The sequence below is a fragment of the Calonectris borealis genome, chromosome 6, assembly GCF_964195595.1.
Source record: "Calonectris borealis chromosome 6, bCalBor7.hap1.2, whole genome shotgun sequence".
Lineage (NCBI taxonomy): Eukaryota > Metazoa > Chordata > Aves > Procellariiformes > Procellariidae > Calonectris > Calonectris borealis.
In genome coordinates this window covers 4,773,657-4,788,378 of record NC_134317.1, presented here as the reverse complement: position 1 = coordinate 4,788,378, position 14,722 = coordinate 4,773,657, and the positions used below count along the sequence as shown (strand labels likewise).

The following is a 14,722-nucleotide window of genomic DNA, read 5'->3' as shown; positions in this document are numbered from 1 at the left end:
TTTCAGCATAAAATGTTTAAACCAAAAATTTTATCTTCTTTCAGTACAGGAGATAAAAGCATACTTTAAGTCATTATTTCCTCTTTAGGCTTCCCTCTAGGTGCAGGGAGGGGTTTTAGTTTCCATTCTAAGCTGAGATGAATCGGTTGGCCTAGCAAGCTCGTTCAATGATTCAAAGCTACCACACTGCAAATCCAGGTTTTATTTCAAAAGTTTTATGCCCCAGGTTAGCCAGGATCATGAGTTCTGCACAAGTCATATATGTGCACCCTCAAGAATGACACTACTTCAGTTTTTCACTCTCATCACTTAAATTATATTGGTGGGTTACTCAGGGATTCAGGTAAGTACATGGTACCTGGAAAGCTACCTAGTGAATCCTTTGACCTCATTAAAATCTGAATATTTGCTGTAAGAAATCAAGCCACTGTTGTAAGTTGCAGGCTTTCACTTTCAGCTGCTGCTTCATGAACAGAAGAGCAAAACAAGCCTCATCCTGATCTCAGTGAGAATACTGCTTCCTACAGATCTGCACCCCGATCTGTTACAGGGTCTCTAACCCAGTGAAAGTCAAATATCCCTTAAGTGAAGGGATGTGTGTGTGTGTATATATATATATTAAAAAAAAATTAAAAAAAAATATATATATAAAGTCCATATTTGGAATTCTTTGAGCCCATTCTAAGTGAGATTTTTAAATTGTTTGTAGCTGTGCCCCATACACATCTAAGACATGCTTAGAATTGCCCTGCTATATATGAACATATTATTCATGAAAAATTAAAAAACAAAACCAACAACAACAACAAAACCACAAACAAACAACAACAGCAACGTACAAAACAAGACAGAAAATTGGTATTTTAAGATTTACTTCTGCAAAAGTATTCTGGCTACACCAGGGTCCTACCAAGCATGTTGGCTCAGACTTGCAGGTTCTAGCCAGCACCTATGCAGCTGTTGTTTCCTAGCAAACATCTGAGTAACTACCCCTGGTTTGCCTCATTTAAAAAAAAAAAATTTGAGAAGACACTGTTACAGAGTATGCTAAAACAGTGAGTTAATGAGATTACATACTGGAAATCACCTAAAAATAATTATTAGCTGTTTACCAGAATCCTGTGAAATTTCCAGTAGATAATATTCAAATTAAAGTTGTCAGAAAAAACACAGAAAAAGAACCTATCAGCCTATGTATAAATATATGTGAGTACATACGATGCACACTTCAAGTTCTACACTTGCCTTTTCTTCTGCATGGGAAAAGCCCATGCTACACCTCTCTGAAAAAACACAGCAATCTTCCCCCGCACCTCAGACACTTCCAGACCAAAGTGCAGCACGACATTTGATACGCATGCTTTCGATCCGTGCTTTGCAAACGTGCGGTGAAGTCCTTTCTAAAGATGATGTGAATTACAGGTATGCAGATGGAAGTGCTAGGAGGGGTTCTAGTTTCAGTCTCTGAAGTACCTTCACAGCAGCAACCACATGATTCAAAACTGTCTGTACTCATTGCTGCTACCATTTGAACACAGGATGTCGTTTTGCTGTGCACTAAGACATATTCCTCAGATTTTAAAGTGCGTAATTCAGAAAAAAAAAAAAGCTTCTAGCAGTAACGCCCTAAAAGAACAATGGAAGACTTTGGAATTTTTCCTGGGTTTAAATTAAGCTTTATCATTTGTAAGCCTCCAATAATTTAAAAAAATTCTTACTTCATCAGCTAGGCTTCCATTAGGCTTTTACTTGTGAAAAAGTGGCCTTGTTAAAAATGAAATGCATTCAATTTAAAACATAGTTGCATGTCCTTTATGAAAAGGACAAATTGACCACACAAGAAAAGTGCATGAAGTCAGAAGGAATTGCCTTCAAACAATAAAAACGCATCAGATACAGCGCACAGATGCACCCCGCAATCCAGCTGGTCATCAGCACTCCAGCTTCATCCCACCATTTTTCCAAAGGGGACAGGGGACAAGCTGAACGCTCAGAAAGTGCAGTGGGAAGGGCTTGCCCCTGTGCCTGCAAACTGCGTAGGAGAGGTAGTTGAGTCCGCAGAAGAGGACAGTCCTTGGAGGCACTCGTCCTAGACCCGCATAGCCAAGAACACAATTGTCACCTTTATAATTCTGCAACCTGCATGCTGTCTTGCATTTTTACTAGCACCACAGTGCAGCAAAGGAGCCAACAGCTGAGATGCGCCCTGAATTTTCTTTTACATTTAACACCACCACTTGCATATCAAAGCCTACATGTGGAAATCACTAACATTTATAGAGCCACTTAACTGCACACTGAAGCTTGAAACGAGTTACAGATGGACAGGTTGTGCTTACCTACCCAGTATACGCCTGATGCAAATAAATGAGAAACTGGAAGTTGGTCACCTGCGAGAGTGGCACTGGTGGTCTCCATCCGATCTCCACTCACCCCAGTAAACACCCATCTGCCCTTGGACTCACTATTGCTCTGCACGTGCTCATCGTATTTCAGTGCATGTCCCTCCCCTATGCTCTACACCATATGAAGTTAAGCATGATGAAAGTATTTTAGAGAAAATACCTAAGTAACTTGGAGCCATATTTTCAAAAGGAGAAGCTGAAAATCTCATGAAGTTACAATGAGACTTGGGTACCTAAATATCTAAATTGTTTCTGAAAATGGCAGTTCAGCAAAGATTCTTAAAAGCTTTTGAAAATCTTATCCTGTATAATGTCAATCATAGTTCTGTCTTTATGAGATACACGATTTTTACAGTTTACGGTAAAAAATACACAACGTGTAATATTTGCATGAACTAGCATTCTTGTTTCCCCCCATCACATCAAGTTCACTTACTTGGGGATTGCATCGGAGGCGAGAGAGACACTGTTCTTCCTACACGAGGCTGTTTCTCCCCAGCTCTGAACAGGGGCTGTGCTACCAGTCCTCTCCCGCCTGCTGATACATACCAGAAGATGACATTACTTTAAGTTTATGTGACTTCCATCTCTGCCCAGCTGACGAGGCTACTGCGGGCCCTGCTCGGCTGTGCAAGAAGCAGCCTCAGAGGCTTTACAGGTCTTCAGCGCCTGGCACAATCCCCCATTGAGAAAGCATCGTGGTGGTTGTAAGCGATTTGTGGAAGAAGGGATGGGCCTGGAGCTTGTTGTTTACTCCTGTATCTCAAATGTAATTAAATTTGAAACATGGCAGAATTTAGGACAGACAAATAATTAAAACATTAATCATAAATGAATTCATAATTTAAACATATATAGTCCTTGGCATTTGATTTCACGTGAATAACCAGAAGTCTGTTATTTCCTGTAGTAAGTTATGATTTAGGTCTTTAACCCCCTTCCTCAATCTCATGTGTATCATCTGCCTGGAAGAGATGCACCTACATGCCCAAGCCATGGGCACAATACCTTCTCCACCCATCGTGGACAGTAATACCACCTACAAATTGCAGGTACTGTAGTACATGAAAGCTTTTCTTCAGCGTTTCCACTCTTTGGCAACGATTAAAGGAAAACGCACCACTCAAGAACTAGGCTCCCCAAAACTCTACTTTATTAAAAACTTTTTCATATTTGGCTTTGCTATCTCACTAGCTGCCACTGAAAACAACTAAATTAGGCAAGTCTTTCCTACCTTACATTGAGAATGAAATACCATTAACTGATTGCACCCCATAAAATTTTAAAATATAAAACAAAGTTGTTCTTATACAGTTTACTTACTCCCTAAAGACTCCTGACTACTCAACTGATAGTTTTATAATATGCCTTTTTTATTATTATTAAAAAGACTGAGTAAAAAGACGGAGTGAAGAATGAGAGGGAAAAGCCCACATCTTTACAATAAAAAGCAGTTGGAAAAAGAGCTTCTTAACAAGACACCACCTCAAATTTAAAAATAAAAATTCCCTGAAAAACATAGATGCTAAGAACAAAAATAACTACTGTAAGGAAATGGCAAGATGAGGGAGGAAAAGAGTGTCACAAGCATCAAACAAGCCAATAAAAACTTCATCAGAATAACCAGACTGTAAAAGTTCGAACAATCCCCACGCTATGGAGACCTCCAGATAATGCTACTACAACATACAAGAACAGTGCTAGCTAGTTCTGATGCCTCCATCCAGTACACAAATCAAATTAGGACACTAGAAGAAATATGTGTCAATATAAGCAACACAATCTAAGAAATACTTGAATTCTCTGCTGTCTCCTAAGAGCTTGCACCGCAGCCCTTCCCTCATTGCAGCCCGTAATACTGTCTTTTCATTACTTGACCACATATTTTAATTTAACACATAGGAGCTTAAAACCTTTAAGCTTGTAACTCTTCTGTCAAATTTAGTACAAGTTGCCTGATGAGTTCCAAACTTATTAGAAAAGAAAGGGGAATAAAGAAGGAACAGCACTGACATACACTGTGTCACACCGGCTTCTTTCCTCAAACGGACCAGGCTTAGAGCAGTTTTACGTGCAGAATAGCACGAAGCCTTCCCTAAAGAGAGGCAATCCCAGCTGGGGTGGGATTAGAGACATTAGGTGTGTTAGAGACATTAGGGAGCAGGGGGCCCTCCCTTAAAATACTGACTGATATGTCCACTACATGCAAAATTCACAAAAAGTGAATTAGATTTTCATTTTGTTTATAATGCACAAGTAAATGTCTTTTACACTTGAAGATACAACCAAATTTATTAATTCTCAGTGTGAAGAAAACTAATTTTCCCCACCAAAAGTATAAAATACAATCTCAATTCACTGTTGTCTACCATTAATCTGAACAGTGGAATGCCACATATTTTGATTGTTTGGTGGGGGAGGAGGTTGGGTGGTAAATAGGGAATACACATCTGAATGGCCAAACATTTTTGGTCGCCTCTTACTATTTCGCTGTAGTGCCCACTCGTCTCTCAGGTCTGTCACTCATGTACAGCCATATGAAGCTGGTCTACTTGAATTGCAAGTACAGCACAATTGTTAACAGACATACCTCATTCATGATCTTAACACTTCCCACCTCTGTTGCAACCATGTGAATCCAGGTTTTGATTGAAAAGAAGAAAAAAGTCAACAAGCATGTTGCTAATCTTGCCTTGAAGGAAAAATTCCTTTGATTCCCAAAACCTGTAACCTTCTCAGACTTACCATACACTAGAAGCACGGTGTGAACTCTATCATCGTTTTAGGGGCAGGCACAGGAAAAATCGCTAGTAGACATCTACTAAACACCAAGAACTCTGTACCCATTGAGCTGGGCACAAGAGGCAATCAAGCCTCCTTTTCTTTACAGGGCCAGGTAGTGCCACCACACAAGCAAGACAGATGAAGAAAGGTAGTCCCCAGACTGCACACACTGAAGTCCTTATTGTAGACCCTGCTGCCTGCTCAAACAAGCATCACGCGGAAAGATAAGAAAAGTAGTTTAACTTGATCCATCAATGATCTTCTGAAAGGTAGCACCTTCACATACAATTAAGAGTATTATTCCACAAAGCGTAGGATGAAGCTGAACTAATGAATTTGCTCTGGAATTGGTAACACTCTGCATGGACACAGTGACCCACAGGGAGAGACAACATACTGCAAGAGCAGGGAGCCCAGGACCCCGACTCTACATAGAATTATTGGCCATAAGCCACTCAACTCCTGTGTCTTGTGTCTTCTCCCGTCAAATAGCGAACGACACACTTTCACTTTTTCATCTAAGAAACGCAGCATATTTATCAGAAGTATTATTACCTGCATCCAAAACCAGGAGCAGTAAAATACCAGGCTGTGCTGCTTTAGATGTCTTCAACAAAGCAGTCTGGGAATCTTGTCTATGGATCTCAGTGGTGAGCAGTACTTTTTCCCATCCGTTCTATCCGCTTCAATCCAATGGAGAGATGATAAAGTGCAATTTTCCCAGTTGTAACAGCATTCTCAATTCTGAACAGAGTTTAAGGGGGGAGAGGAAAAAAAAAAAGAAAAAAGGATATGAGCTCATCTGGTGTAACTTCCTAACTGTTTTAGGCTAAGCAGCTTCATTCAAATACTACCCAATGCTGCCTCACCCAAATATTTATCCCAAATACTTTCCTAATACTAGCATTTAACTCAAATACTCTTCTCAGTAATGTCTGCAAAAAAAGACTACAGTTGAGCTAAACGTAAAAGACAGAGAATCCACAATCACCTATGCCCATTGACCATCACGAGCGGTAGGTTTGTTTACTTCACACTTTATTAAACCCTATAGTGGAGGAGCCAGGTGAGCCTTGCCTTCTCTCCTCTGAGACCCCATCAACCTGACCTGCCATCAAAGGTCCTCTCTAAAGTAGATGGCCTAACCGTGTCAGGAAAATACCCCACCAGAGTTCAAGACAATATACTAATGGCAGTCTTGCAGTGCTGTGAAAGTTAGTATCTTATGCATTTATCCACTTCACGGTCTCTTTTGTATATGCAACAACTGCACTAGCCCTTTTGCGATGGCATTATAATCACCACAGTTAATCATATAGAATCATAGAATCATTAAGGTTGGAAAAGACCTCTAAGATCATCCAGTCCAACTGTCAACCCAACACCACCATACCCACTAAACCATGTCCCTAAGGGCCTCATCTACACGTCTTTTAAATACTTCCAGGGATGGTGACTCAACCACTTCCCTGGGCAGCCTGTTCCAAGGCCTGACCACTCTTTCAGGAAAGAAATTTTTCCTAATGTCCAATCTAAACCTCCCTTGGCGCAACTTGAGGCCATTTCCTCTCATCCTATCACTTGTTACTTGGGAGAAGAGACCAACCCCCACCTCGCTACAACCTCCTTTCAGGTAGTTGTATAGAGTGCGATGAGGTCTCCCCTCAGCCTCCTCTTCTCCAGGCTAAACAATCCCAGTTCCCTCAGCCGCTCCCCATCAGACTTGTGCTCCAGGCCCTTCACCAGCTTCATTGCCCTTCTCTGGACACGCTCCAGCACCTCCATGTCCTTCTTGTAGTGAGGGGCCCAAAACTGAACACAGGATTCGAGGTGCGGCCTCACCAGTGCCGAGTACAGGGGCACGATCACCTCCCTGCTCCTGCTGGCCACACTATTTCTGATACAGGCCAGGATGCCGTTGGCCTTCTTGGCCACCTGGGCACACTGCGGGTTCATGTTCAGCCGGCTGTCGACCAGCACCCCAGGTCCTTTTCCTCTGGGCAGCTTTCCAGCCACTCTTCCCCAAGCCTGTAGCGTTGCCTGGGGTTGTTGTGGCCGAAGTGCAGGACCCGGCACTTGGCCTTGTTGAACCTCATACAGTTGGCCTCGGCCCATCGATCCAGCCTGTCCAGGTCCCTCTGCAGAGCCTTCCTACCCTCCAGCAGATCAACACTCCCGCCCAGCTTGGTGTCATCTGCAAACTTACTGAGGGAGCACTCGATCCCCTCGTCCAGATCATTGATGAAGATATTGAACAAGACCGGCCCCAGTACTGAGCCCTGGGGAACACCGCTCGTGACCGGCCGCCAACTGGATTTAACTCTGTTCACCACAACTCTCTGGGCTCGGCTGTCCAGCCAGTTTTTTACCCAGTGAAGAGTGTACCTGTCTAGGCCGTGAGCCGCCAGCTTCTCTAGGAGAATGCCGTGGGAGACAGCGTCAAAGGCTTTACTGAAGTCCAGGTAGACCACATCCACAGCCTTGCCCTCACCCACTAGGGTCACCTGGTCATAGAAGGAGATCAGGTTGGTCAAGTAGGACCTGCCAAGTCCTTCCCTGAATCACAATATCAGAGGATGGATGAGGTTGGAGGGGGACCTCCCGAGCTTGACAAGTCCAAACTCTGTGTTCAAACCAGGGTCAACCAGAGCAGGTTCTTCAGGACCACGTTGAGTCCTGAGTATCTCCATAGATGGAGACTCCACAGCCTCTCTGGGCAACTTGTTCCAGTGGTTGACCACTCACAGCGAAAAACTGAAAAACTTCTTCCTGTGTTGAAATGGAATTTCCTGTATTTCAGTTTGTGCCCCTGAGCCGACTCACCTCAAGGCTAAACTGTCCCAGCTCTCCCTGCCTCTCCTCATATCATGCCCGTATTCTCAAAACACGTTTTCCCAACCTAAGTTTTCTGTACCAACTACAGTTTCACTGTATTTTGATGACTGAACTACGTGACTAACTGTGGCTATATTTCTCCATTATTCTTTGCATCATCTGAAAAATATAGCAGCAAAAGTTAATCACCAAAAAACCTGCTGATTAAGTGAAACTAGGCCATGAACACGTTGGAGACCCACTAGATGTAGGTCTTTCGCATCCCATTAGAAGTTACACTTTAAGCAACAGGACATTTTTACTCTTTTCTGTATCTCAGCTACATATAATCCAAGTTTTTGTATCAAAATATTGTGTTGGAATGATTTAATGCTTTAAAAGAAAATAGTTTAATATAGCAACATAGGCCAGACACACAATCCTATTAAAAAATACATCTGCTTTGTCTCACAAAGCCTTCTATCACAAAACCATAGTGACCAGCATTAATAATTTTTTTTTTTTTTAAGCTTTTAAGCCTTCACTGACGGAAGTCCAAGTCAACCTTTACTTTATTTTGTCCTGGGCTAAAATCCACTCCGACATCCTTTTTGCCCTTTTAAATATAGAAACTTTTTGGAAGTCTTCCAGTACTTTGAAATAAACACATTTACAAGATATGCAACAATTAACATGAGTGGTTCTAGAGGCTCCTGAGACAGTTCTCAAGACCCTATGATGTGATGTCCAGATCTGTTTATATAATTTTTTTATTTAATAGTTAATTTCAGAAATCACTCCTTTACCATCTTTAGCAAAGTGGGTGTGAGCTTTCTACTCCAAACAAAAAATGATATGGGAAAGGAGAAAACTCTATAATAAAGTGTGCAAAAAGCAAAATTACATTAAAAAGGCAAAAAACGCATTAAAACAGTACAAGTTTATGCTTAATGATGTCTAAACGAAAGAGCTGACAGTTTTTATGGGACACACTGAACATGACCATTTCACCCTGCAGATGAAACTACAGGGGTACTCCTCACCTTGGAGCCAGAGGACTAGCTGCATTAGATACAAAGATCAGAAGATTGTGATGTTTATGCACCCAAAGGTTGGTATCTGTCCACTTCTCGATTGCAAGTTAGATTACATGCTTCTACTTGTTTCTCAAAATGACAAGGTTTAATGATTTTTCACTTCAGTCTTCATAGAAGAACTTAAGATTCTCAACAGCAATGAATTTGTCAGAGAGTTTCCAATCCAAGCTTTCAAAGAGATAGGGTAGAAATAGGATGAGAGGTTATTTTTCAAAATATAAATTCACACTGGCAAAGTCTGAGGTCTTTTACTATTGAATACTACGGGAACTAGTTGAAATAGCTCCCGAATCACTTGCAATTATCTTCAAAAGCTCATGGAAGTCAGAAAAGCTCCCAAAGACATGAAGTGCTAGCACAAAACTTACTCCAAAAAAGAAGAAAACAGAGAAACGAGAATTACAGACAAGTAATCCTTACTTCCATACCAACAGGTTACCAAAACAAAACAAGCGATTAAACGATCTATTTGTACACACCTAGAGGACTGGCCAGTCAAGATTTGACAGGAAAAAAAGAAGTCACAAACTAATCTTAATTTTCCCCTTCGACAAGAAATGCCTCTTGACTTCAGTGAGGTTTTTTTCACACAACATTTTAGACAATAAAAAAGAGGAAATACAATCTAAGTTATATCGCTAAGATACGGGAACATCACAGGATGCAAAACTACACTGTGGGAGTAAGTACCAGTAGTTTGCTATGAGAATGGCAGAACACTGGAAACAGGCAGGAATCTGTCCTCAGTCTAGTATGTTCAGTATTTTCATTGTTGGCTTGCAGAGTATACACTTCAAAATCCTAGCAGGTAACACTGAGCTCTGGGAGGTGTTGCAAGTGAATACTAGAATTTTAATAGATCTTCAACTGAAGTGCCACTTTTGATTGAGAGCTTGAACCCTAAGAAAGAAGTTTAGCAATTAAATTCTGAATTACATTCCCTACAAAGTTCATAGAATCTTACTAATAACTTTTTAATGTATATTTAAGTCAGGAATGGTTCAGACAAGTTTCATCCTACCTGAATACAAGAAATGAACAATTCCCAGGATCCTTTCCAGATCAAATTTGTACAAGCGCCGTATGGATCTACACTGAAACAATGGAAATGAACTGGAGAAAAATGGATGAAGAGATGCTTCCGTATCAATGAAGCAGCACAGAGGTCCCAGCACTGCAGAGGCACATCTGCCCAGATGACCCGTCCTCACAGACGTCCTGCTAACCTTCACCAGTTCTGTCCCCCAGACTCTAGTTTTTCCTGTGCTGAACCTCAATGAGGAATAAAAGAATTCAGAAGTAATTTTGAGTAAAGTCTGTGTTACTGTCCTAATCCCTACGCAGGCTGTTCTGCAAAGAGATATTGCTCAGCCCGGTGTTTTTAAAAACACAAGCATTTTAAAAAGTTATCAGGAAGTAGTCAAATAGTACTTTTCTCTAATAGCTATGTATACACTGTGGCTCTTCAGTAGCCAATTAGCAGAAACATTAAACCTCTAAACTTTTACCATTTTTACGACATGTAAAAATTATTTTTATATACATATCATGATTTTAAGTAGTACAACTAAACAGAGCACTACTGTAATCTTCTAGTTATATTTTCACTAGTTTTTAATGTCAAAACATTTAAATGATGAACCCTTTATCTGAAGATGACTAGTTATGTGTTCCATTTGGGGAACAAGAGTTGATTATCCTAGTATCAAGTAAACAAAATGCACTCCCCTAGCTTAAGATTAAAAGCTAAAATGCAGCTAAAAGAAGTTTCTTCTTCGTATCCGTCAGATCACAAGAGCATCCAATACAACAGGATAAGGTTGCCAGAAAACCTTACAACTCTCAAAAAGATATTATTTCATGTATGTGGCTTAGCTCCGAAGCTGAACCAGAAATCACACCCGAGCTTAGGATAGTAAGCCTTTTTGCCAATGAATTTCTTGTAAAGTCAACAATTATAATTTATTCTGATCCTTTGTGTCACCATATTAGTAGTTATTTTTCAGCAATCCCAGAGCAGCAACAAATAATGCCATAGAAGAGGACTGATATAATTACAGGCTGAAAAAGATAGGCCAGCACCCTTACACTCAAAACTACCCTCTGTGGCTCCTTCATACCCCATATGTTGCTAATAAAACTGTTTGAATCATACCTATGAGACAGTTTTACTGATATTGTATCAGGTCCCTAGGTTCTTTGTATGAGATACGATGTCACTAGTACTATAACTATGCAAATTTTGTGATACAGGATCCCACTGGACACAATATTACATACGTAATTCGCAGTATGAAACTGTGCATTAACAATAATTCTAGTGTTATATAAATGAAACCACTATGTTTATTGAAAAGCTCGCCACACTACAATGAAATCAAATTTAAAAAGCAATAAAGAGCAACTGACATGCTCGTAGTCAAGATGGCAACACTGGTATTTTTCCCCAAACAATATAAATTTTGCTTTGTGTTCACTTGACAATGCTTTTCAGAAACTTTTAGCACCAATGCTAAACAAATGCAACTCCCTCCCCCCACAATATTAATTAGTGACTTAAAATAGGAACCTTCTGAGCCAAATTTTTAGAAAGAACCATGTGATTTTCAGCAAGGATCTGAGCTGTATTCACATGCAAGCGTGAGTCTCAGTTTCTACTACTAATAAAAGAATAAACGATAAACGATAAAGACTAAGAACTGCAGCAGTAAAAAAAGCAACAGCTCAGGGACATCAACACACATCACGCCGAAGCACCTCAGAAGTATCATCTTCTGGTCAGAAGACACCTGCGCTCTAATTCTGCATCTGCATGTACTCAAATATCTGCATGACCTTGGGCAACCGATGCTTCTTCCCAGCTCGTATCACGTGCAGTAACGTCTCTTATCATTCCCTGCACAAGAATGTGGTCAGTGCTTTATATACATACCTGTAAAAAGGCATGTCTGAAAGATCTTAAAAATCAGCATTGCAAGAAGAGACAGCAGAGGTGCAATCAGACATCCGACAGTACAAGCAGCTTGGTACACATCCTTCTGTTCTGTGTTTACAGTATTTCTTCCCTCCTCTATTAATTTATTGGTTTGCTGCAGGTGGGGAATACTAGGGCTTGTAAAAAGTCGTCTATTTGAAATAAATCTGGAAAAAAGGTAACAGGCCAGCATGATAAAGTGAGTCTGGTAAAGAGCTAGACTTAGGAGACAAAAGTACACTACCAAGGTGATGTGAGAAATAATAAACCAGATAATTTTGTAAAGTAAATTGTACAGTAAATGTGTGAATTGTCTAATACGTAGAGTGAAAAAACCCACAGTATTCCCCTGAAATACTTATAATGCCTTCGACTACAGACAGAAAACAAATGACACCACAACTAGCTAAGAAGTCTCACACCGAGAAGCACTGACTTCAACTAAACGATGCAAGGTTTTACTCGATGGAAGAAAAACAGAGTTGTAACCAGATAATAGGAAAGAAAGATGATGAACTGACTGTTTCCTATGAGTGTAACTTGTGTGCTTCCACTACGGGGGTAGCTTAAGCAGTAACTTTTCCTGAAGTTTTCCTTGACACCACCCTCTGCGCAATACGAAAACCATAATAGTTTTATTCTCTATTTAAAAATAAATAAATAGCAGCTTAGGTGACATCTTAGGAGGCAGAAAGTTCACACTCCATCCCATGAACCTTCTGCCCTCTGGTATTGCTGCTACCTTTTATCATCAAATTCAGAGAGAATTATATACCTATTTTCAAAGTTTGAAAAAAAATAAATCCTTCCTCCCTAAATATGGCCCAAAGCTGTTATGAAGCAACTTATTTTTAGAAAAAACACTTATGCAGATACTTAATTTTAATTAATAGTCTCACCGACTTCAACATTTGCACAGCAAGACAACTCCACGCTTCAATTAAAGCATGCACATAAATGCTTTGCTGATTCATGGCCAAAAGCATGACAGGATCATCATTTTATAAAATGCTCGTAAAGTTTAAAGAAAAAAAATAACAGCAACCTCACCCTCAAATAGGGCATTAGAAACCCTGTAAAACTCGCAGCTTGAGCACAACTTACAGGTTGCTGAATATATGAATGCTAGGGCTAAGATACATTCAAAGAAATGATCTCAGAGTGGGTAAAAGAACTTTGGGAAAATATCTTAAGTGGAGACTGCATGAGCCCCAGCTCTCCATCCTTGGCATTTACTATCTGCCAAGATTGGGTTTTCAGGAGTTGAGGATTCTTTACCATAAGAGCAGAGGCAGCTGCACCTTTACTTCTGATGTCTTGCTCTCTTTTTCCATTGTTCACATAACAGATAAGCAGATTTCTTTCAATAAACAGTTAATTACATCCAGCTCAGTTGCACCACAGATCACACTGAACATCTTCAGCAGACATTCACGTCCCGGGAACAGTCATTCTGAGTTGCAACATAATATATCTGTAACAAATCTAATTTTGAAATAATATCACACAAGAAACACTCGTTAAGTCTTCTTCGTTATCTATGTAATATCACAAACTGTAAGCTTTAACTTTTAAACAGAATCCTTAAAGGTAATCAGTAACAAGTTTTTCTTGAAATACTCTCTGGTGCTTTTTATAAGCAAAACTGTGGCATTTGATAGCCTGTGGCTCACTACCACAAACTGGTAATTTTAGAAGATTAAGCATTAAAAACAACTTCATTCCGGGACAGCCAAGCAATACTTAAAAAGTAATCCCCCCCCACACCTTTATTAAGCATCAAGAAAATTACAGCTGATGGCAAAACTGAGCTGAATGTATAAATTTGAAAGTCATAGCCACACCAAGAGTTAAATTGTTTAAAGAAACGCTAAAGATGAGAAGCGGCATCCCAAATAACCTGCCTCCTTTCTCCTTCACCCCGACGAACAACTAGGTGCTGTGCGATGAATCGCTGCCGGGCGATGGGGCGGGCAGAAGCCGCGGGAGTTTGCTGCTAGCCGGGGTGCTCACCTCCTCACGCTGCTCCTTTGGGCGCCGGTCTGGGTGCGAGCCTCCAGCCGTCCCCAGAACAATTACCACCTCCTCACAAACTATGGCACTGAGCTAAGGACTCTTCCACTTGCAAAACCCACAATAGCAAGATTCATCAAACGAGGCTTAGCATTGCAAAGCTGTGCTATAACGCAAGCAGCGAAGAGACCAAGTCTTCATCCCCTAGAGCAGCAGGGACAGGATAGCCCCGATGACAGACAACGCGAGCAACAAAACAGATACAAAAGTACAGGTAGAAAATGAACATCTGAGCCGTTTTCTACAGGACCAATTTAGACCCAGGACAGCCGATTAGCTGCAGCTCGGCATTAGCTTTGCCAGGCTGCCCTGCGTTCACAAGGTAGCGTACGCAAGCTAAAACAAAGCCAGGCCAAACCTGACTTGGCTCTGCACAGCACCAGCTTGTGCGTTTCTCCAACCGTTTCACACCTAATTTACAGAGTACATTATCCATCCATGTATCGCTGAGATCTAACCTGAGAAGTGACTAGAATCAAAATCAGTTAATTGATTAATGCTTAAGTGAAACACAGAAAGCAAACATAACACACCGGAAGACTTTCTGAACATGCATTATTTTTAGTCCGACTCCA

General features: G+C 40.7%; 1 protein-coding gene across 2 annotated transcripts in view; it reads right to left on the bottom strand.

Moving 5' to 3' along the window:
- Window positions 1–14,722, bottom strand: part of QTMAN (queuosine-tRNA mannosyltransferase) — a 200,617-nt gene that overhangs the window by 166,486 nt on the left and 19,409 nt on the right. The window contains exon 3 of one of the 2 annotated variants that reach the window (XM_075152710.1): window positions 5,745–5,933. The exons of the other annotated variant lie outside the window; for it this stretch is intronic. The gene's annotated coding sequence lies outside the window, so the exon portion shown is untranslated. The remainder of the gene's footprint in view (window positions 1–5,744; window positions 5,934–14,722) is intronic. 2 annotated transcript variants of the gene reach the window in all.